This window comes from Cervus elaphus, chromosome 32, assembly GCF_910594005.1.
Source record: "Cervus elaphus chromosome 32, mCerEla1.1, whole genome shotgun sequence".
NCBI lineage: Eukaryota > Metazoa > Chordata > Mammalia > Artiodactyla > Cervidae > Cervus > Cervus elaphus.
Window position 1 is genome coordinate 22580664 of NC_057846.1, and position 24374 is coordinate 22605037.

The 24374-nt window shown below is 44.4% G+C and overlaps 1 long non-coding RNA gene across 1 annotated transcript in view; it reads left to right on the top strand.

Annotated features, from left to right (window-relative positions):
* Positions 1–1836: 1836 nt before the first annotated feature.
* The window catches only part of LOC122688003, a 35833-nt gene continuing 13295 nt past the window's right edge, over positions 1837–24374 (top strand). The window contains exons 1-2 of the long non-coding RNA XR_006339291.1: positions 1837–1927; positions 3664–3734. This is a non-coding gene — a long non-coding RNA (uncharacterized LOC122688003). The remainder of the gene's footprint in view (positions 1928–3663; positions 3735–24374) is intronic.

A 24374-nucleotide genomic window follows, 5' to 3' on the forward strand; every position in this document is an offset into this window, starting at 1 on the left:
GCGTAGTCCATCCATCACGCTCCCCAGGCCTTCTTCCCTTCAGAGTTTTGTGGAAATCCCTCATCTGCGGATGGGCCCTCTCCAATCTCTCTGACATGCAGGTTAATATATTTTTAATCTTTTATTATCCTTACATTATAGGGTGTCTCCAGGGAGAAGATCTTTTTTTTTTTTCTCTTTTTGCTATGGACTTAACCTCTCAATTTATTAATTTCGCCCAACTACAAAATGGTCTTTTCAAAAGTTACTTATAATTTTAAAATTCTGTTATAAATCTCTTCCCTACTAGTGAGTTGACCTTATATCCTCAAAGCTTCTGCTTCACCAAGTTGCTTCAAGTCTTCCTCAGACTTAATGTTGAGTGAGTGAATAATTTAACTTTTTTCCTAAAGGGACTGATTTATTTTGACCTGCTCCACAATCTCCCTAGAGTTCTTTGAGAAGCATTAACCGTTACATGTAGTTAACAACTCCTCTCTCTCACCTGGGTCAGCCTGCACAGAGTTATTCACGTGAAAAGTATCTTGAAGGCAAGTATTTGCCCTTGTGATTTTCAGGTTAGGGCTTACATTCAAAATGTCCCGGATTTTTGTCAATGGCATCTTAACATTCATAGATGTCTCTTCTAATTTTCAGTCCTATGAGACTTTTGTTGTACTCAAGTTTCTGCTGTTCTGGACAAAGACTGTCTATCATTTTGAAGTTTGCTTTGGCACTTTCCCAAAGTGAATTTAGACCGTACCATTTATTTTGAAGTCAGATGACTCTACATTTGGTGAAAACCTGTCTGGATATGTTGTGTGATGCAGATAGAAGTTTTATTTTTGTTTTGCTCTATTTTTGTTTCTGTTTATCAATACAATTTAAAACCTAGATAAACTAATAAAGTGTGTAACTGACAAACAAATTTCTTCATCATACAATACTATTGAGAGGAAATTCAATATTACACTTAGTTCTTATATACCAGGGACTGTTTTGGAGAATTTGTATTCATTAATGCCTTTAATCCTCAAATGATCATGTAATTTTACATTGTACAGATGAGAAAAAGGGAAGCCAGGGTATAAATTCAGGCTGTTGGGCTCCAGAAGGACATTTTTGTGGAAAGTTGTTTCTTTTCTTTTAGAAATTGTCCAGATAATTCCTTGTCCTAAGGAAGAGACATGAACCCTGGAGTTATTTTGGTGGAGAAATAAGAGGAAGAAAGTAAATATCTCAGAAATCAGAAGATGATACCCTTGTTCGTTAGGAATTATAAAAGTTTCATTAAGAAAAAACAGAGGAACCACAGAGCAGAATATCCAAAGAGACTAATAAGCCTTCTTGGTTTTAGAAGAAACACTCTTGTACAAATGTTTTAAAATTCTTCCATATCCTACATTCAATATCACTTTTTGATATATTATGGAAAAATATTGAAAAGAATTTTGTACCCAAATTGACTTATCTACTTACTCATTTAACAAATTTTTTAATTCACTGATATTATCTATATATATATACATACATATATACATTCTTTTTTTAATGTTCATTTCCATTATGGCTTATCATAGCTGCACTCTTCACAATAGTTAAGATACAGAAACAACCTAAATGTCCATTGGCAGAGGAATGGATAGAGAAGAGGTGGCACTTATGTACCGTGGATTACTAATCAGCTATTAAAAAAAGAACAAAATAATGCCATTTGCGGCAACATGGATGCAACTGGAGATTATAAGTGAAGTCAGTCATTCGAAGAATATTTTTTGAGCACCAGCTGAGAAGCTACCATCAGTCTAGGTGGAGAGGATGCGTTTGTGAACTAAAACTGAGCTAATCTCGAGCAGGTTGTCAGCAGGTGGGGGCAGCACCGGCAATAAACATCAGAAATGGATGATGTGGTAGAGGATGCCATGGAAGGAAGGAAGAACAGCCCGGGGTAAGGGAGATTTGGAATCCCTAAGGAGATGGGCACAGGTTACAGTTTCCAACATGGTGGCTGGGATAAGCCTTTAGAGAAGGTTAGAACGGAGCTAAGGCTTGAGGGAAGTCAACGCGTTAGCCTCGCTCCATCTAGGGGAAGACTGTTTCCAGCAGAGGGAATCGGTAAAGAGGAGCACCCCAGCATGTTGGAAAAACAGCAAGGAGGCCCCCCAGCAAAGGGAAGAGATGAACTCCGAGAGGGATTGGGGATCCAGAATGTTATGGGCTTAGTAGGTTGTTTTGGGGGCCATGACTTTTCCTCTGAGTGAAATGGAAAAGCATGATAGGGTTTGACATGGTCCAACTTCGGTTTACAAAGACTGCTCTGGCTGCTGTGTTGAGAAGAGATTACAGAGGAACAGGAAATGGATCAAAAAGATCGCTAGGAGACCAGCACAGTAACCAGGCGGGAGGTAAAGGGGACTTGAACCATTGCAGGGGAGGAGGTGAGGAGTGTTCAGATATGAATGTATTTTGAAGTTGGAGCCAGTAGAATTTTCTTATATGGGACTTGGGTTGAGAGAAAACTCAGGATGCAGGATTGAACTCTGGTTTTTAACTTGAGCATCTGATGTCGCTTCCATGAGGACCATGGAGAAAGTTGTGGGTGGAACAGTTTTGAGGGTCTGTACCTATCGAAGCTGACATTTCAGTTAGACATCTGAGTGTCAAGCAGGCAGTTAGATGATACAAGTGAGGCGTTTGGAAGGGAAGTGTGGGCCAGAAATATAAATCACTCCCATGAATACTTGACTGCAAGTGATTCATCTAGTTTACAGTGGGGTATACTTTTAAAAGCAATCATCGGGAGCACTTAGGAATTTGTATAAAGTGAGAACCTTTAAAATCTACAAACTGTCTCAAGTAAAGAAAATATTTGTGAATTCTGAGTCTAATAATCAGATGGACATAATGTTTTATAAATATTATGGGCTGAACCGTGTCTCCCCAAAATTCCTCCGTTGAAGTTCTAACCCCCAGTATCTCAGACTGTGACTGTGTTTGGAGATGGGGCCTTTAAAGAGGTAATTAAGATAACATGAGGGCATGGGGTGGGCCTTAATCCAGTATGACTGGCGTCCTTGTAAGAGGAGGTTACGACACAGACACACGGGCAGGGAAACGCATGTGAAAACACAAGGAGAAGGTGGCCAACTGCAAGCCCAGGAGAGAGGCCTCAGGAGAAACCAACCCTGTGGATGCCCTGACCTGGGACTTCTAGCTTCCAGAAATATGAGAAAACAAGTTTCCATGATAAATGCCCAATCTGTGCTACTTTGTTGTGTATTAGTACAAGGACATAACAGATAGCTAATTGAACTTGAATTAATTATATAGGTTTTGTATTTTTACAGTGGTTTTATATATATATATATATTTATATTTTTTTTCTTCTTTTTTTTTTTTTTTTTAATTTTGCAGAGTTTTGTAAGCACTGAAGTATGTGCAGTCTGGGCATTGAACCCAAGGCTGAAATGGTGCTGGGGAGGGGGCGGGGGGCAGGGGAGGCACTGTGGTCAAGACAGAGAAGGCTTTAACTGAAGGCTTGGAAGTGCAGAATTTCCTCCCGAGAGGATGAGCTCGCCTGTTTTATTTGATGTGTATCTAGAGAGACAATAACTTTGTGTTTTCTCTGTTTTCAAGTTCTGTCTTTTCACTTATTTTTTCCTGTCTGGGTGTTGCCTTTCACAGGGAGAAACAATGACTTTTTAACTCGGCTCCTTTCAGAAGAAGGCTTTATTAGCATCCTTATCTTACCGAAGGTGAGGCAAGTCACTGAAATTTAATATCATTTATTATCCAGAATCTGGTGTGCGCTGTGTGTGTGTGTCGTTTTAAATGTGTTCATGAATAAGATATTGTGAAAACGGTTGTTAGGAGATTTAACTTAGTGCAATTAATAGTCAGCAGTTGGGTGCAGCAATTCTCTGCCTGTTCATTACTCACAGCTGAGCAGATCAAGTCACTTGGTCGTGTGCTGAATATCATCATTTGCTCAGTGGTGTAGAGCCTCGAAAGAGAAGATGGTCAGCTGGGATCCATACCCGAAACTGACCTTGCAAAGATCCGGAAACCCGTCTCTGAATTGCTAGCAACACTGGATATTCCTGGAAGGGAGGAGAAAATGAAACATTCCCACTCACTCAGAGATAAGGCTTAGAAGGGAGCCAGCCGGCGGAGGTTGCCCTCACCGGTGGGAGTCTCGGCTCCCTGAGGGCCTGGTGTGAAGTACCCTGTAGTAGCTTCCGGAACATTCCCTGGGGCCCAGCACACAGAAAGCCTTGAGTATGTCGGCTAAACAAATAGATCTGATTTTTTTTCTCCCTTAGGAGTGAGTTTTGCTAGGAGGTAGCGGGGGAAGAGCCTAGAATGCAAGATCAACACTTTTTAAATAAAACAAGCGAAATTAATTTTCTAATGAAAATTCAGTAAATCCAGAGCTCAATCAAATATCCAGAATCAAAGCTTGGACCCAGAAGGAGACTCTCTAGCTCAAGAGGGCTTCCTGGGCTCCCTTCTTCACTAAGGTTTCACTTCTGCTGGGGTTTGCTGGGCTCTGCTGACCTCAGGGGTGTCCCTACTTGGAAAGTGCTTGCTTGAGCCTGGATGCCATGGCCTTCTCCATGTTCCCTTCAGTACAGATACAGTGGGCCGGGGCCCTGCAGACAGGGTTCCAGAAGGTGGAGCAGATGGAAAAGAGGACACAGTACATGTGAGCATTGGAACAGCCCCACTTTGAAAGACTGAGCTAATTCCTTTTCACCTCCAAAGACCTGGCACAAACCGGGTCACCCCTTCTGGGTTCTTGAGTCCCACCTCTTAGTTTTGCTTCAGAAAATGTACTCGCCCATCAAGATTGTGGCCTCCGAAAACCAGGGTCCCTTTCTCTGTCCTGTCCGAGGCTTTCCCTCCAAATTCCAGGTTCAAGTTGGAGACGTGGGCTCCCTTCCCTGATGACTGACCTCCCCCCCCGCCCCCGACATTACTCTTCCTCCAGTGAGTCCTCCATCCTTACTAGCAGAGAGGGACCCGGTGCTGCCCCAGGGCCACCTGAGCACCCCAAGCCAGAGGAGCCTCAGGGAGCGTCTGTCACAGGCAGCCACAGTCGGACCAGCTGCCACCCTTGCCCGTCACATGCAGACCCCAGCACATTTGGAGGGAGAGAGGAAAGAAACATCGCGAGAACAGCTCAGTGACAGACGGCCGTGGCCCCTCCGGGAACCAGCTCTGCCTGCTTTCCAGTTCCGCCCCGACCTGCTCTGCATTTATCATATTTGAGCTGGGGAATCGGAGGATTGAAGTAGAGCGACTGTGTCTTTAAAGTGGTCACAAGAATGTCAAAAACAAGCAGCAGCTCCATTTTAATGGTTTTCCTTGGGGAGTAGGCAGCCTGGCCGCCAGCACTGCCTCCTCCGTGCGTCCTTGTGTCCTGAGTCAGGGTCTCCTGGGAAGGAGAAGGATGCTCCAGAGAGCATGTGGGGCCACTTCCTTTCCCCTTGGCTGGGATTCAGGGTGTAAAACTCTCAGAACAAGGCTGGTCTCTCACATCTGTCACTCCCTCAGCCTATTTGTGGGGTTTTCTGGGCCCTTCTCTGTCATTGGCTGTGTACATGCGTGCTTAGTCGCTTCAGTCATGTCTGACTCTTTGTGACCACATGGACTGTATCCCACCAGGCTCCTCTGTCCATGGGATTCTCCAGGCAAGAATACTGGAGTGGGTAGCCATGCCCTCCTCCAGGGGATCTTCCCAACTCAGGGATCGAACCTGCGTCTCTTAATCTCCTGCATTGGCAGGCGGGTTCTTTACCACTGGCGCCGCCATTAACTAACAGATGCCAAATGGTTTCATGTTCTAATCCCCGCTCCGCTAACTTTTCCATCAACACCACACCCACCCTCGTAATGGGCCTGAACTTGCTGTTGTGCAAACATTGATCTTGGCCAGGTTTTAGTTTGTCATTATGCCGCATGTAATGTTCTTAGATTAATCTTCCTTCTCACTCCCTCGGCTTGGCTTTATATTAGTCATACCGCAATCAGAAATGCTTTATTTCTTCATATTCTGAATACTGATATTTCAGATAGACATGGACAATCTCTCTGGAAGCCTCAGAGAGGCTTCATTTGACTGAGAAAGGGGTTGAGGAGAGGTATCTTGTATCATTTGTAAGATATAAAAAGGGCTTCTCTGTGTTTCTGTGTTGTTTAGGTTTTTTTAAAGGATGACCTGGGCTACACTTGAGACTTCTTGAGAGTTTGAATCCGTCTGGCACTTTTATCTTTTACTACTTCTCATCTCAGTTTTATTCAGCATGGGGCAAAAAAAAAAAAAAAAGGTCACAAAACTTCACCACAAAAACATTAGTCAGAGGTGAACGCTTTGTTCTTTGCCAAAACTTTGGAAAAAAGGGAGGTTCAGAATTTAGATTCCACCCCCCACCCTTGTCTTTCCTAGAAAGAGCTCTTCTTTGGAAATAACTCAAGACCACAGATTCTTCCTAATCCCACCTGTCTCTGAATCTTTGTGATTTTCAGTCTAAATAAAGTAAATGTTCTTGACTTTCAGTTGGGTTTCTAAATGAGGAAACCATGTGCGAAGTCCCTCCGCAGGGCTCTTTTGGTATTTTAAACTTTAGTTCTCTCCCAAATGATGATGGTTCCTCAGTGAGTCTTGACAATAATTTCTAAATTAGCCTTGTCTGAACTTGTGCTTGGTAATCTCAGGTATTTAATTGTAAGTGTCGTAGATTCCTAGCGTTTCCAATGCAGGTGTCAGATTAAAAAAGACAGTTTGACATCCTCATTGCGTGGGTCATTTTAGTCATTTTCCACACCAGGAGCAAGGTAATTAATATTGTCCCCTCACTGCAGGGCTACAGTACATGTGACACTCCCATGTATGGACTGGGATCCACACTGTACCAGCGGTTTTTCTTAGGAGACACCACAGAGGATACCATGGTCAGAAAGCCAGACCGTGAAAAGTAATGAGGTAATTCTATCAAGAAGCGGAGTAGCCAGAGCTATTGCATGGTCCTGTCTGCTGAAATGTTTATTTTACATAATTCTTGAAAAGTGAGCGGAAACCATGCTTTTAAGTTGTCTTAAGAGAGATTGTGTGATGGGGGAAATCAGATGCGCAAAGTATTCAAAGGAGGACACTTTGGAGCTTAGAGTCAGATTTGTTGTTCTTCAGCTTCTTACCAATTGCTGAGCAGAGCTCACGGCTGGTTTTGAAATCAGGCAGACTTCTGGACGAAGTAGGAAAAGAATCAAGCGTGGGGAGATGGTGATTTCTGGTACCTATTGTGATGTTGCTTCACAATCAATGTTTTTTCAGTTCTTCCCAGATATTCATCCCTTTCCAGGCATCAGAATGCTCCTCTTTAGTTGGAATTTTGCTGGAGAATTTAAATGAGCAATCAGTAGGTTGCTTGGTGAGCAAGGGATTCAGAGACAAGGGGAGTGAATTGTTTCAGGGGAGGATACCTCTAGGTGAGGGAGGGACCCATTACTAGTGCCTGCCGACAGCCTGGCCACCCCTTCTGACTCCGTCTGTGTCCATCTGTTCCCTGCTTCTCTGCATGGGTTGTACCCCAGGAATCTTCTCAGTCTCTGGTTTGGGCTTTACCTCTTTCCCCAAGTTCTGGATATGTATCCACCCATTGCCCAAGTCATGCACATGAATATACTTAAAGAGCACCTGCCTGCCGGGCTTTGGTTCCCAATTTTTCTCCAATCAAGGCATCATACAATTGATTTTGTGTCCCCTCATTAGATCACACCCCTAGTCCCTGCCTTCTGATATTGCCCCATGTTGATTTTAATAGGATTAGAGATAGTTTCAAAGTGAGTTTTGTTTAGTGAATGAAAGTTTACTGGATAATATACCATTGAAACTGAAAACATCCAGTGTCTCTTTTGGAGGAATTCAAAGGAAACCAAAGCCCGGTAAAGATGAGTAGAACAGAAAACTATTTCTAAATTCCTCAGTGGCACTGCTTACTTCATGGATTCATATCATTACTGTTATTTTATATTACAGTAAAATTTCCAGTCTGTCATATTTCCCGCTGGTGGGGGGAGGGAAATCTGTGAATGGTGTCAGTGGCTGGTACATCTTGGAAAGAATTTGAAATAGATGAGTTGTTCCTCTTCTGATCACCTGCATGTGGAGTTGATGACTGTGGGATAAGAGAAATCAGTGGCCGACTTCCAAAGATCCCAAATAATGTCCTCAAATAGAGGGATATGTAAGGATCTGATTTTTTTTTTTAGTTTTTTGGAGGTATAACTGGCAAGTAAAATTGTAAGATAAGATGGACAACATGATGATTTGTCATGTTTATACAATTGTGAAAGGATTCTCTCCAATGGGTCAATTAATGTGCCCATCACCCCCATATTTAAATTTATCTGTGTGTTTAAGTTCTATTCTCATAGCAAATTTCAAGTATAAGACACAGTATTATCCACTAGAGTCACTGTATTATACATTATGCTCTCAGAACTTATTCATCTTATGGCTGAAAGTCTGTTCCCTATTTCCCCCATTCCCCCCACCAGCCACTGGAAACCACTTTTCTATTTTCTGTTGCTATGAGTTTAACTTTTTTCTAAGATTCCACGTTTAAGTGATACCATGTGGTATTTGTCTTTCTCTGTCTGACTTATTTCACTTATCATAATACCCTCGAGGTTCATCCATATTATTGCAAATGATAGGATTTCCTTCCTTTTTTAAGGCAGAATAGTATTCAATTATATATGTATATCAATCACACATGTATCTCACATTTTCTCTATCCATTCACCTGTGGACATACACATAGGTTGTTTCTGTGTTTTGCCCAGGGTGAATAAGGCCACTGGGAACACAGAAGAACAAATACTTCTTTGAGATAATGATTTCCTTTCCTTTGGCTATATACCCAGATGTGAAATTGCTGAATCATATGGTAGGTCTATTTTTAATTTATCCGATGTGCTTTATATATTATATCATCTATTGTATATTTTATATATTTATATATTATATGTAATTATGTATTATATATTTACATATATGATGCCTTTGGTGCCTGCCATGCCTGTAGACCCTTCTGGGGAGCTTAGAGGAAAGAGAAAGTCAGTGAGCAGCATCTTAGATGCCGGAAGCCTTGGATGAGCAGAGGCAGGAGGAAGAGTTGGCTCTTCAGCCCTGGCCTTGGAAAGGCTGGGTTCCTGGGATGATGGAGCCATAGTGTGAGGAGCAACAGGCAGACCGCACCAAGGGGACTGACTGCAGCACCTCTAGAACTCGGCCTGCTTTTGGCTTCCCTGCCAGGGCTGGATGGAGCCTGTCTGGTCAGCGCAGGTCCCCTGGTTTCTCTGGGCTCCTGTGCATGCCCAGCCCAGATGTCTGAGGCTGAGGTCACCTGAGTGGGTCTCAGTCCTCACTGCATAAAAGAGCATATTTACCAGCAAGTGTCGGGAGCTTCGGGAGACCCAAGTCCCACGAGGTCAGGTTTGCTTGTGCTGAGCCTTGACCTGTCACCGAAACTTTGGGCTTCGCTTTCCCATCATAGGCTTCCTTGGTGGCTCAGACAGTAAAGAATCCACCTGCAATGCAGGAGACCTGGGTTTGATCCCTGGGTTGGGAAGAGCCCCTGGAGAAGGGATTGGCTACCCACTCCAGTATTATGACCTGGAGAAGTCCATGGACTGTATAGTCCATGGGGTCGCAAAGAGTCAACATGATGGAGCAACTTTCACTTTCAGCCTTCATATGTGAAGATAAGGTCTTAACTCCACCCATGCAGCACACATGTTGAGCTTTCTGTTTTTCCTTAGTAACGGTAGGAGAATTTTGCTTATTCATCTAATATTCTGGATGGGTTTCACTTGTCTTGTGCCCAACAGCTCACATTTTGCCATATTTGGCATTTAAAGAGGCACTTCCTGAGATTAAACCATGGAGATGGGTGGCCTAAGGGGAGGGGATGGAAAGACCAGGAGGGAATTTTCTCTTCCCATCCAGTGAAGGTGATATTTGTATTCCAAACAAGAAGTCGAATTCACCAACTAATGGATTAGAGGATGATTTGATAAAGAGGGAAAGAGAGAACCACTGAGTTGCCCATAATAGAGCTGTGTGTGTGTGTGTGTCTGCGTGTGTATGTTATGATATGTTCACTCAGACAAAACCTTCCAAGCCAATTCCTGTGGATGTTGGGGTCTCAGGAAACGTGTGTCAGGATGGGGTAGTGGTGGTCCCAGGACTAAAATGCAAATGATTCTTAGGGAAGAATTATTAGTTTTATAGGTAATGGAAATGCGAATTTACTTTAAAAACAAACAAACAAACAAAAACTGGACTCAACTGCAGTTTATCTATTTATTTATGGCCGCCCCGTGTGGCATACAGGATCTTAGTTCCCGAGCAGGGATTGAACCTTCACCCCCTGCAGTATAAGCCTGGAGTCTTATCCAGTGGGCTGCTAGGGAAGTCCCCTGGAAATCTATTTTTAATTGGACAATTTTCTTTTCTTCTTTATAAACTAAAAACCTTACTTTATAATCTTAGTACAAAAGGTAACATACCTTCATTTTAGATAAACTGGAAAATACACAAAGCCCCCACACTTCCCCAGAAATAAAAATCTTGGCTTTTGTTCTTGGTCCCTTAATTGTTCATCTGAAGATCGAATGAGAAATTTCCAAGAAGGTAGAAAGCTTAAATCCAGATCTCACCTTCTCAACACTTGCTGCCCTTGAGGGGACTGTCTCTTCGCTCTCCATCAGCCTCTGCTCACCAATGGACAACCAAGCTCTGGGTGGACCTGTCTCCTCCCTCCCTTGCAGGCCCTCCTGGTTTCAAATATCATCTCTTGACTCCAAAATCTGGATTTCCAATCTCGACAGTCCGTGTAATCAATCTTCTACAGAAAATGCACTGTTCACTCCACTTTCCTCGCTCCTTCTATCGCCCTAAGACATCTCTCTTACCAGATACCAAGATGATGACAACATCCTCTAAACTGCTCTCCCCCACTCCAGGGCCTTCTTCTAACCCATCCTTCATCCTGGGATTAATTTTAATTTTCTAAAGCAACGCTTTGAACGTTGCCCTTCCCCTCTGCCTCTCTGGTGCCTCTAGGGTAATGTGCTAACACTTGACCCAGGAAATCAAAATGCTTTGCAGCAAGTCTTGCCCTTATTTACTTGATCGACTCATCTTTCCCATGACAGTCCAGTTATGGCAGAAATGTTTCACTTTCACTGAAAACCTACGTGCTCCCCTGCGTTTCTCCACCTCTCTTGCTATTAGACTGGCCCAGGTGGCTGGGACCTGCCTAAAGAGAGATGGGTAGAAATAAGGTTTATCACTTCCAGGCTTGGCCACGACAGCCCCTACCTGGCTGTCTAGTCTCTCTTCAGGTTTCAGTGTCTCTAGAGGCCATGTGTTGAGAAGATGCTGCTATAATACGGTGGCACCTCCTTCAGCCTGGGACCCCGAGTGTCCATGTGGAGTAGAACACCTTGTTGACTCTTGCTGGACACGTAATATGAGAAAGAAGTAAGTTTGCCCCTGGTGGCTGGTAAAGAATCTGCCTGCAGTGTGGGAGACCTGGGTTCAATCTCCGGGTGGGGAAGATCCCTGGAAGAAGGGAACGGCATCCCACTCCAGTATTCTTGCCTGAAGAATCCCATGGACAGAGGAGACTGGCGGGCTACAGTCTATGGGATCGCAAAGATTCCCACATGACTAACACTTTCACTTTTACTTTGAGATTTTTAGGCTCAGTGTGTTACTAGACTTCTTGATTCTGAGTTAAGAGATGGGAACACTCTTGAGTGGTCACACCAAGATGTGGGTAACGAAGGGTCAGGGATCAAGGGTAGGGGAAGGCTTCTCACAACTACTAATAAGTAGCAGGGGTGGGATTTGAACCCAGGTCTTACTCTACTATCTGAGAACCACACTGCTCTTGGGACATTGAAGACTCAACTCTGCAGGGCAAGCCCACAGAGCTCCCTGCGTTTCCCAGAATGACTCTGGGGCCATCATTTGGCCCCTCTGTTGTTGACTCCCAGATCCTGGATGCTACCTCAGCTTACTTCCTTGTGCCTGGTTAGGTCTTTCTAGGCTCTTCTAGAGGTCTCTTCTCCTGGGAACATTTCCAGATCTGAAACTGAGGACTTGAGCCTTCTCCCTCTCACAGCATCCTGGATATATATCATAGTAGAGTACGTCCTGTCTGCTAATTATCCACTTCCTGTTTTCCTTGATGGAGTTGCTCTAGGCAGTGTGGACACCCTATCCCTGCATCCCACTGCCTCCTTACTTTGCCCATCCTAAACCTTTGACACATGTCTGTTCAATAAGTGAATGAACACGTGTCTGAATGACCACATCTAAAAATGCCTCGCAGTTATTATGCTGTCTTGCATTAGAAGAAAGATGTGCTAAGTGTTTGAGACTTTTTTTTTTAATCATGGTTACTCTAAAAGATTGAAATTTTCTTCAGTTACCTCTGACTATAACTTATTGACGTCTTCAGCCTAAAACAGTACCTAGCAGCTTTTCACTGTGCCTGTTTGGGGAACCTCCTGAGGGCAGATTTTGGGTGAATTAGAAACTCCTCTTGCTCTGTGTCTCAAATAGGTGTCCCACTTTTTTTTTACCTTTCACGGTTGTTGAAGACAATAAAGATTTTAAACTTCACCTTCTTGACCTGAATCTGAAAATAATGGCTTTATCCTCCCAGTTCCAATTCCAGCACTTAGACGGAGTGAAGCTCTGAGTTAGATAATCACGGCCCATTCATGGGGAAGCTTTGTCTTGCTTGAGACTGGAATGATGGCTGGTTTAGTAACTCTTGTGGATGGAAACGAATCTGGGAGGGCACAAGGATCCACTGGTGGTGAGCACCTCACCTATGCGTGGTCCTGGGTGCCAGAGTCGGGAGAGAGACCTCGGGATGTTCACCTGTGTTCCTGTCTTGGGCCTCCCAGGCGGCGGTAGGTCACCTTCCCAGTGGCGTGAATCCATCCTTACTCGGCATTGCCAGAAAAAGGCATTTCGGAGCAGAGGGAGAGGAAATAGCAGCTACTTGAGCACCCTCGTCCCGCCCTATGCCTTTTACTCATAGAGGGCTTCCTTGGTTGTTCTCAAACACGGGGACGGGACGGGCGCCCTGGTTACACCCCGGCAGCAGAGTGCATGCCCCAACCTCTGGCTGCTGGAAAGGGAAGTTGCTGTTGTTGTTGAGTCGCTCAGTTGTGTATGGCTCTTTGCAACCCCATGGAATGCAGCACGCCAAGCTTCCCCGTCCATGGGATTTCCCACGCTGGAGTGGGTTGCCATTTCCTTCTCCAGGGAATCCTCCCGACCCAGTGGTTGAACCCGGGTCTCCCACATTGCAGGAAGATTCTCTACCCCTGAGCCACCTGGAAACCCCTGAAACCCCTGGAAAGGGAAGGATAGCCCCCAAACCAGGCACAAGATTCAACCACTCCCAGCTCATCCTTCTGAAGACTGCTGGATCCCAGGACCCTGATGCAAGGCCGAAGGGTTGCAAGAAACTGGTGAGACAGAGGCCCTGTCGCGGGTGAAACCACCCACAGTGTATGACCTGGCGACCTGGCTGGGTTTGCACGAGGCCAGGACACCCGGTCAGTTCAGGCTGTCGCCTGTGTCTGAGTCACCTGATGGCTGCTGCAAGGCCCCTTCCCTCCTCCCCATCACCGTTACTGACTCCCACACAACCTGATGGTCTAAAGCTTTACTGGATTTTTCTTCCTGAGAGGATCTTCTCACGTTCACCCTGTCTCTCCCAGTTTAGAGAGATAGTGAGAGCCACAAAATTCAAGTTATTCCCTGAAAGGCAGAGCCTGGGTGGGCCTCCAGCCATCACATCAACAGGCAGCGTCTACCAGCCAAAATGTGGCACCCTCGCCATCCTCCCTTTCTGGTGTATAATTGCTTCCTGATTTTCTTTTTCCAAATGGAAAGGAATTTTATTTTATTTGGTCATTTAGAGTTTTACAGTAATGCAAAATTAACATTAGGAATTCTGACGAAGGCAAAAAAATAGCAGATAAACCAAAAGCACAGCATTTATGTTCTTACTATTTTTATTACTAATAGTTTGATTATCATTATTAGATTATTTTCTTTAAAATTATTTATTTTCAGATTATCATATTATTTTATCATAATTGTTTTTGATTGGTGTAAAATTGGCTTAACATTGGTGTAAAATTTGCTTAAACCATTTTCAAGGGAGTGACTCATTGACATTTGGTTAATTCACAGTATTGAGAGACCATCACTTCTACCGAATTCCAAACCATTTTCCTCAGCCCCAAAGGAGCCCCCAGACCTAATGGCAGCCCCTCCCTGTTCCTTTTTCTGTTTAGCCTCTGGTAACTATTAATCTGCTTTCTGTCTCTGTGGATTTACCTATTTTCAATATTTCATATGAATGGAATCACACCGTATGTAATCTCTGTGCCTGACTTTTTTTTCAGTGATTATTCTAAAGCACTGTTTTCTACAGTAAGAAGTAGCTAAATGGAAAACATTAAGCTTATTAGGATTATTAAGCGTTCACTCCTGAATAGACTTTCATGTTCAAGGGTGCGGCGGTGTTTTATTTAATCTTTTTTTTTTAACCATGCTTTACTTTACATGCTCAGGACTAATTTGTCTTATAACTTGAAGTTTGAACCTTTTGATCACCTTCACCCATCCCCCACTCCCTGCCTCTAGCAACCACCAATCTCTTCTCTGCACCTATGAATTTGAGATCATTCAGTATTTATCTTTGTCTGACTTATTTCCATTAACACAATCCCCTCAAGGCCCACCAAGGTCCAATAAATAGACAAATGTTTCATTTATCCTTGGTGCACCCCTCTGCCTGGGCAAGTTAGTACCACTGTCTTTTGTGCTTTATTACTACTGTTACTGGGCTTCCCTGGTAGCTCAGTCAGTAAAGAATCTGCCTGCAGTGCATGAGACCCAAGTTCAATCCCTGGGTCAGGAAGATCCCCGGAGAAAGAAAGATGGCAACCCATTACAGTCTTCTTGCCTGGAAAATCCCATGGACAGAGGAGCTTGGTGGGTTACAGTCCAGGAGGTCACAGTAGTCGGACACAACTTAGCAACTAAACCACCACTATTGTTATTACTATTAATAAAGCACAAAAGGCTTTATTAATTAATAAGGCACATTAATTAATAAAGCACCAAAACCCCCAGTGGTACTAGGGGCTTCCCTGGTAGCTCAGCTGGTAAAGAATCCGCCTGCAATGCAGGAGACCCCGGTTTGATTCCTGGATTGGGAAGATCCCCTGGAGGAGGACATGGCAACCCACTCCAGTGTTCTTGTCTGGAGAATCCCATGAACAGAGGAGTCTGGCGGGAGGCAGTCCATGGGGCTGCAAAGAGTGGGACACGACTGAGCGACTAAGCACAGCACAGCATTACTATTAATACACTTTATTTTTAGAACCGTCTTAGATTTACAGGAAAATTAAGCAGATAGTACAGAGAGTTAAAATAGAGAGTATATAGGAATGCACTACCCTCTGCCCTTCATACAATTTCCCTTATCATTAACATCCTACTTGAGTACAGTAATGAACCATTGTCACAATTAATGAGCCAGTGTCAATACATCATTATCAAAGTCCATAGTTTATTCAGATTTCCTTAGTTTTTACCTACTGTCCTCCTTCTGTTCTAGGATCCCATCCAGGACACCCCATGACAGAGTAACATCATATCCTCTTAGACTCCTCATGGCTGGGACAGTCACTGGCCACGTGATTTTGAGGACCTTGACAGTTTGAAGGAGCACTGGTCAGGTTTATTATGGGATCTCCCCTTACCAGGATTTGTCTGATGTTTTTCTCAAGACTAGACTGGCGTTGTCATGGGTTTTTGAAAGGAAGGTCACAGATGTAAAGTACCATTTTCATCATGTGTATATTAGGGGTACAGACCAACATGATGTATGACTGTTGATCTTGACCTTGGTCACTCACTAAGGCAGTGTTTGTCAGCTCTCTCCACTGCAGAGGTACTCTCATGGTCCATCCCTTCCTGACTTTTAAATTAAAAAAAAAAAATAAATCTTGTTTTCAGGACTAGATTGCACTGTTTATGTAACTAAGTGGATGCTTTGTGTAGATGCAGCCTTGAAAGTCTGACTGGCCTCGCTGTCTGTTCAGCTATGCGGCCGTCTAAACAGAGGCAAACCTATTCAGGGGCTGTGTGTGCCCCAAAACTGCAGCCCCAGTGATGAACACGGGGTGCAATCCACACTGACAAGAGAAGTATGTCAAGAGAAGTGACAAGAGAAGGCTGGGACGCTGGACACTTCTCGAGAACAGTCAGCAGTTGGTTCTTTTCTGCTTGAATTCTTCTTTAAAGCTCTTCCCAGTTTTACCAGTCATGACATCACAGCTAGTGTGAGCAGGCACAGGAATGCAGGAAGAGAATCACATTTCATGTAGTCATTCAACAAACATGCCTAAAATGGGCCCAGCATTCAGCAAGGGTGCGTCATTAGGGTCACTAAGCTCCCTGTGACAAACAGGGATTGTCCCTCTGCAGTGTCACAAATGCCCCTTCACAAAGCAAGGGAATCTATTTAATACATGGCATATAATAGAAGCCCCAAAGGCATAGTCGCAAAACCTATCAAATAGTCATGCTGTTGCTTTCATGAACATTCAAGTAAATGAGAGAAGAACTCTGGGTCCTTGACACCTGGATTTAGGAATAAACTTTTTTTTTTTCTGGTTGCCTCGGGTCTTGTGGCATGTGGGATCTTCTCTTGCAGTGCCCAGACCCTCTAGTTGTGGCTCTCAGGCTTAGTTGCTCCATGGCCTGTGGGATCTGAGTTCCCCAGGGGTCAAACCTTCCTCCCCTGCATTGCAAGATGGATTCTTAACCACTGGACCACCAGGGAAGTCCCTAGGAATAAACTTTTGCCTGTATGTTTTCAATTAAAGTGTAACAGGACATATTTGGATGGTGGAGACAGAACGCCCAAGGTCCTTTTCATTATACTTTGCTGATACTTTCAGAGTTCTTCAGTGAAAAACTTGAATGTCCTGTTTGCCATTAATAAAACCCTTAGAAAAGACAGGAAAATAAGCACCTCTCTTTATCAAATAAGACTGGGAGGGAACTGAATAAAGTTATCTGGGTAACTGGAGACTTTACATAATTATGTGGAAAGTAACTTTCTGGCTTCAAATTCGGGACAGCAGGTGGCTCCACTGACCTACCCTCTGGCTATGGCCCCAGAGCACGGGAAGAAGGGAGCGGGGAAGGAAGGGACAGCGCGTGGAGGAAGAGGGTGGGCTCAGCTGGGCTGGGTAGCTTGAGTCTGGGGGCGGGTGTCGTTCTGGGGCTCAGATAATGAGCAGCAGACAAAAGCCTTTGCCCAGTAAACACACTCAGAAAAGTGGACAAGCAGAAGCCCAGCTAATGGTCCATCATCACCATCACCCTGATCGTCATAGTATGGTCAACTTGCACAGGGCATTCTGCCCGCCAAGGGCTGTTCTATCCATTTTCTCAAGAGATATTTAAGGATGGAGATATCAGATTGGTCAGTGCCTTTGAGTGAGTGACATAGCTGTTGCAGACTGAATGTTTGTGTCTCCCCTAGTTTATATGTTAAAGCCCCAACCCCCTAGTGTGGCTGGATGGGAGGTGCAGGAAGGAACTAAGGTCAAAGGAGGTCATAAGAGTGAGGCTTTGATCAAATAGGATTAGTGTTCTTATAATAAGAGACATCAGAGAGCTTGCTTTCTCTCTGTCCCTGTACAGACACGCCGAGGAAAGGCCACTTGAGGTCACAGTAGGAAGGGGGCCATCGGCAAGCCAGGAAGAAAGATCCCACCAGAACCAGAACATGGTCTAGGACTTCTGGCCTCTAGCACTGTGAGCAAACAAATGTCTGTAGTTTAAGCCACCCGGCTTGGTATTTTGTTATGTCAACTCGAGCAGACGAAGACATTTGGAGGCAGATGGAGCCTTTCAGCTGGAGCTTCAGGACTGTGCTGTACTTGCCACTGAAGGGGAGGATATAGGCTTATAGGGTTAAAACCTTCTTATATTGGGGTACTTTGCAGTCACTGCCCAAGACGTGTTTCAGTCTCTCAGGAAAGAGTGAAAGGAGCTCTGAGTCTGGTTTCAGGTATTGTCTCTGGTCCACCCGGCACGGGGCTGGCTTGTCTGAGTTTGGCAGTTTCATCACCCCAACGCCACATCGGTCACCTGCCCCCGATATCTTCATTTGAATGGCCTGGTTTATGAATAACCTGGATTTCTTTAGTCTGAAATTACCAGCTGACTTTAGGGTGGGTCTCTCCCGACTCCCGTAAGGCGATCCAGTGAGGGAGCAGGCTGCAGGACAGCTGCACTGGGAACCAAGGTCAGGTATTGGTCAGGAAACCTGAAAGCCACTATTACCATCTAGTGCCCCGGTAACACCTTTGTTCTGATCAGCTGATCACATCAACTCTGCTGAAAGCAAAATGCCCCCAAAGCTGGAACTTGGGGCCAGAGAAAATTATGGCAGAAAAGTTGGAAAGCTCCTGGGTTTGTGGCTGAGTTGGGGAATTCCTGAAGAGGAGGAGTTGCTGGGAAACTGAGTTGCATCAGGGTCCCTAAGACCTGGCTTTGATAAGAGGGGGAACTAGGAAAGGGCAGGCTGATCCCATTTCTAGGGGAGTCGCCTTTGGGACTGTCAGCCGCTCCATGACTCCTACCAGCTTTGATCTCCAGGGCAGGCCAAACGGACCCCTTCGATTTCCCTGAAATGGTAGGATTTATTTATGTCTGTATCGTATCTGCAGATGTGTATGATGTGGGTTTCCTCCACTGTGTTTCTTCAGCTGCACTTTTATAATTTATTCTGCCAGGCTCGGCCTGTCCTTGACATACCAAGCCATTAACTTGAAATCAGAAAAGGTCTGAGAGGCCGCTACATTCTTTCCTCTGATTATCAGGCCCTACGCTAGCTGGATATAAAGTCACCGGGCTGGAAGGGGGAAAAGAATTGGCCTCAACGGTCATGGAAAAGTCTAAACAGAAGATTTTCTTTCTCTCTCCACTGGCAATGATTTATTTTCATGGTTTTATGAGACTTTAATGAGGAAACCTTATCTCTACGCCTGGTAATTATCAACCAAATTCCCATTTCCTGTCAGAAAATCCACCATAAGTAAAAACAAAAAAGGTGGAATCGAGAGACTCTTTGACCTCTGCGAGCTGTATGTCTGAGAAATCACTCACTCTGCCATGCAGAGAATGTGACGGCGAAGCACGTGTGTGACATCCTTGTACATTGACTGCTGCTGCAACTGGACTGATACGCAAATCAATTTAGTGTAACTCGTGCAAGCAGACGAAGATGCCCCGGTCCTGCTGAATGCTGTCTCAAGACACAGCTGATTAGAACAAAGGGAAGTGCCATTCCGCTCTTCAGTGCTTAGTCTCTAGGTCGTGTCTGACTCTGCACGCTCACGGAGTGTAGCCCACCAGGCTCCTCTGTCCATGGGATTCTCCAGGCAGGAAGACTGGAGTGGATTGTCAGGCCCTCCTCCAGGGGATCTTCCCAACCCAGCCATCAAGCCCAGGTTTCCTGCATTGCAGGTGGATTCTTTTATTGCCTGAGCCACCAGGGAAAACCCATGAATACAGGAGTGGGTAGCCTATCCCTTCTTCAGGGGAACTTCCTGACACAGGAATCAAACTGGGTTCTCCTGCATTGCAGGCAGATTCTTTATCAGCTGAGCTACCAGGGAAGCCCCATTTCCCTCTTTATGATTTAACCTAATTTCTAGTCTGGTTCAGTTCCTTCTACTGAGTAAATGAGTTCACACCTGAAGCAAAGCCCTGACAAGATGCTATGAATTTTGCCTTTTGAAAAGTTGAGTTTGGGTTTTTTGTTGTTGTTGTTTGGGGGGGTTTCTCTGGCCACCAGTCACAGTTCTTGCTTGTACATAAAGAAGCTACAATATCGGTCACCTGGTGAAATCGCCATGATTCAAGCCACCAGGATGGATTCTTCCCAGCAGCTTAGGATTGAGGCAGAGAGCTTGTCAAGCATCCAGACCTCTAGGATGGAAGAGGAGCTCAAACAAGCTCACCAGAAAGAAGGAGGCCAGTGAGAGTGTTAGAATCTTTTTAGAATTTTAAGGCGCCATAGCACCCAGAGCAGCCAGGAAGTCAGAACACATCAAATCTTTATTTTCAGTTCCAGTTTTGTTAACAAGGTGAGAATCTCTTTTTCTTGCACTTTCCTCTAGGTGTAAAATTTGTCATGCTCCCAAATAACCTACGAATTTCTCCCTGCCTGTTCTGTCATTTAAAAAGAATTATGTTCGTGCTTCATCCTATCTTCACTGGCATCTGGGCCAGTGATAAGAGGACTGGAGTAAGAATGTAATGACTTAAATTAAAGAAATAATCTTCAAAACGGTATTTTCAAGTCACTGCAGATAGGATCGGATAGCCTTGTTTCAGGTACAACAAAGTGCACTCTGGGAGAAAGTGAGATGGCCTTCATTTGCTCTTGCCCTCACTAGAGCTGGGTACCACCTCCTTCAACCCATCACTGCATCCCTCCTGTTCTTCCCTTCCCTACGAGGGTAGGTAGGAACAGGACCCTAGATGATAGAGTTACTCTATAGCACACGAGTGGTCAACAGGTTTGACATCACTGCCATTTTTATTGTCTTTTCAGTGATTCATTTATACCCTTGACTATATACTGCAGGAGTATTCATGCCTGGCAGCCATTTTTGGACTAATCAATGAGCTGGGTCAGGCTTTCTTCTTCTCTTTTCTCTCTTGAGGAGCCATTTACAATTTAATCACCTTGCTAAGATCACAATGAAGAACAGGTTCTTGACACACCAGTATTATCCAGAAGAAGCATATGACAAGAGCAAGGACTTCTATAAATTAAGACCCAGACAGTATACAGATCTAGAACAATACTATCCAAGAAAAATATAATGTGAGTCACAGAAGAAACTTAAAATTTCTGGTACCTCATTAACAAAAGAAAAAGGAAACAAATGAAATTCATTTTAACATATTTTAGTTCACAATGCATTTCTAAAACATTACTGTTTCCACATATATCAATGAAAAAATGCTAATTAAATTTTTTCTCTTTTTTGCATTAAATCTGTGAAATCTGGTTTCTTTCATACTTATATTAAATCTTGATTTGGACTTAAAATCAATTTCACATTTTAAGTTTTCAGTAGCCACATGTGGCCAATGGCTACCCAATCACACAGCCTGAATACACAGTATTTATCTGCTCCAAATAACTATATAACCTCAGTCATTTATTTACTGCTCTGGGTACATGAATGACTGTACTTAGTAATGGTGTGGAGTCTCCCTCCCCCAGAAAATTCTGCCTCCCCTGTCCTCTCCACGATCCATTCTGAAGCAGAATTTAGGGACTTCCCTGGTAGTCTAGTAGCTAAGACCCAGTTCAATCCCTGGTCAAGGAACTAGCTCCCACAATGAAGATCCTGCCTGCCAAATAAATAAATATTTTTTAGAAATAATTTAGAACAAGGGTTGGAATTCAGTTAGGCCCAGTCTATCCCTGTCTTCAGAGAATCATGCCTTAGTTCACCAGCTGGCTGTAAAATTTAGATCCCTGATTCTCAAAGGTTGGGATGAGAAGAATCAGCTTACTTAAATTCAGATTCCTGGGCAGAACTCCAAACCAACCATGAACTCCAAACCAAACTACAAACCATGATGGTTTCTTGAGGTAAAGCCTGGAAATCCGCCTCTTATTAAAATCACCAAGTGATTTTAATTCGCCCTGAAGTTTGAGAACCAAAGACCTTAAAACAACTTAGGATGGCATTTCTCTACGAACTTCCGGGTCGCTACTCGTTCAGGGATTCGTTCAACTTCCCGCGACAACTCACATCGCACAAGTCGTCCCGGGCGCGCGGAGCCTGCTGGGAAGGCTGCTGGTCAGTTTCCGCCCTACATGTCATCATCGCCTTGCTCCCAGCCAGTTGCATCCAGAGACCTATCTAACACCCACGCCAACCGAGAAACAGCCCTGGGGTGTGTTTTTAAGTCTCCAACTCTCCTTTTGAACTTTCTTCCCTTTATTTTTGTGTGTGCCAACAGAGCCAGCCATGTGCACCACCTGATGCTTACACAATCACAGTCCCGGGGGCTTTCAGGGTATTTAGAAACATCTCATTAATCTTCAGGGCACCCCTGTAAAGTAAGTGATAAGTGAAATTGTCTTCATCTGGCAGGAGGGAAACCGAGGCATCTGGTAATTGATGTGTGAGGAAAATAAGGGTCTTCACCTCCTCCCACCACCCACTTTCCATTTCCCAGCAGCAGAGGTAGGTGGGACTCAGAAGGTGTGGGAGGAAGGGAGCAGGTGACTGGAACGCCTCCTCTTCTTCCACATGCTAGGACTTGAGCATCCAGGGCTCTGAACCGCCTTCTGCTGTCTCTTTCAAGCCATAGGGAAATGACAATGCAGGCTTGTGTTAGCATCTTGTTGAAAAGTCGAATTAAGCATGGTGAAGACAGGACTCATTTATCTTTTCTTCCTTATTCCCATCTGCTGCACTTCCTAGTGTTCATGGCTAAAGAGGGGGCCTGCTGAAATGTTGAAAAAGAAACCCCTGCCCCCTGGATTCCATGTCACACATTAGTCATTTGTCAAATCCTGCTACTTTCTACAAAAGATTTCCTGCCTCTGGCTTTTACAACTTAGCACTACTGTGAGAAGCTCTGTCCAAATTTAGGTCATCTTATGACCAGAGTGTCCTAAGCTTTTCCATTCCTTCCTTCCTTCTTTCCCTCCTTCCTTCAATAATTCATTCATTTCACCAGGCAGTTATCAACTGTTGTATGGGCAGACTTTGCTACAGATGTGGTCTGGTGACTTCAAAAATGAGAAGATACAATCCTAGCATTCTGCTTAGCTAACAGCCTTGTTGGAGAACACTTGACAACAGATTATTACAAGGCAATGTGATTTGCTCTGCAGTAAATGAAACAAGAAAAAAATGTGAGAGCCCCAAAGCCTTACAGAGAAGGCTCTGAAGGATAAATGAAAGTTTGCCAGACGGAGAGTGGGAAGGAGCATCCTGGACATGGGACCAAGGTAAGAGAGTTGACAATGGTTCGTCCGGGGCCTCAGCTGAGAAATTTGACATGAAATATCCAAGATGTAGAGGGATGTTAATCCATAGAAATGGATGGGAGGCAGAATTTGGAGTTTAATTCCATAGGAGTGAGAGACAAGGATGGTTAGCTGATGCCTTCTTCATTGTGTTACTCCTGTTTGCTGTGAAATTCTCTCCTTGCATTGCCAACCTTGCATAGCATCTCTCCTTGCATCTCCTTGCATAGCAACCAGAACATTTCATTCTATAGAAACGAGAATTTGACTCCTCTCAAAAATGGAAGAAATGACACAGGGAACTATATTCAATATCTTATAATAAACCATAATGGAAAAGAATATGAATCTAACCAGAAACTAACAGAACACTGTAAATCAGCTGTACTTCAATAAAAAATTTTTTAAAAATGGGAAGAAATGAAATGACTACCTTGTAAATTCTGTGAGAACAGGAAAGATAGTTTTTCCTCTATGCATCCCCAAAAGGTAGCCCAGTACCTGGTGTGAAGGAGGAGCTCAAGAAATCTTTGATGAGCTAGATGGACTACTTTGAAAGCAGTTTGAAAGGTGTATTAATATCCTGTGGTTGCTGAAACAGATGACTAGAAACTGGGTGGCTTAAAAGAACAGAAATGTATCCTCTCACGGATCTGGAAGTGAGAAGTCTGAAATTGAGAAGCCATGCTCACTCTAAAGGCTCTAGGAGAGGACTGTTACCTGCTTCTTCTAGCTACTGGTATTGTGACGCTTGGGGTTGCATGTGGCTGGTGTAAAGAGTGTCAGCCAGCGGGGCCTGATCTGGTTCAGAGGGGTGTAAGGAAACATTGGCCTGAGTTCTCAGGGAAGGGGCACTAAGTAGGTGAGGATGGGGTACTAATCAAGGAGGAGAAAGTGACAGGATGGAAATACCCTAAGGCAAAAAGAGCTTACAGAGTGAAAGGGAGAGTGACCCGAGATCAGGTAAAAGGACACACAGGTGCCAGCCCCAGGAAGCCTGCTGCAGGAGTTAAGATGGTAGTGGGGTGGCGGGGCAGTCAGTGATGGGTTCGGGCAGGGGAGCGGCATGGTCAGCATTTGAGCAGGACCCTCAAGTGGAAGAGAGGAGAACGAGCCAGAGCCAGCCTCCGGCATCTCAAGAACACCTGTCAGGAAGCTGACGCACAGTGATACGTAGATGTCCTGGCTGGGCTGCTG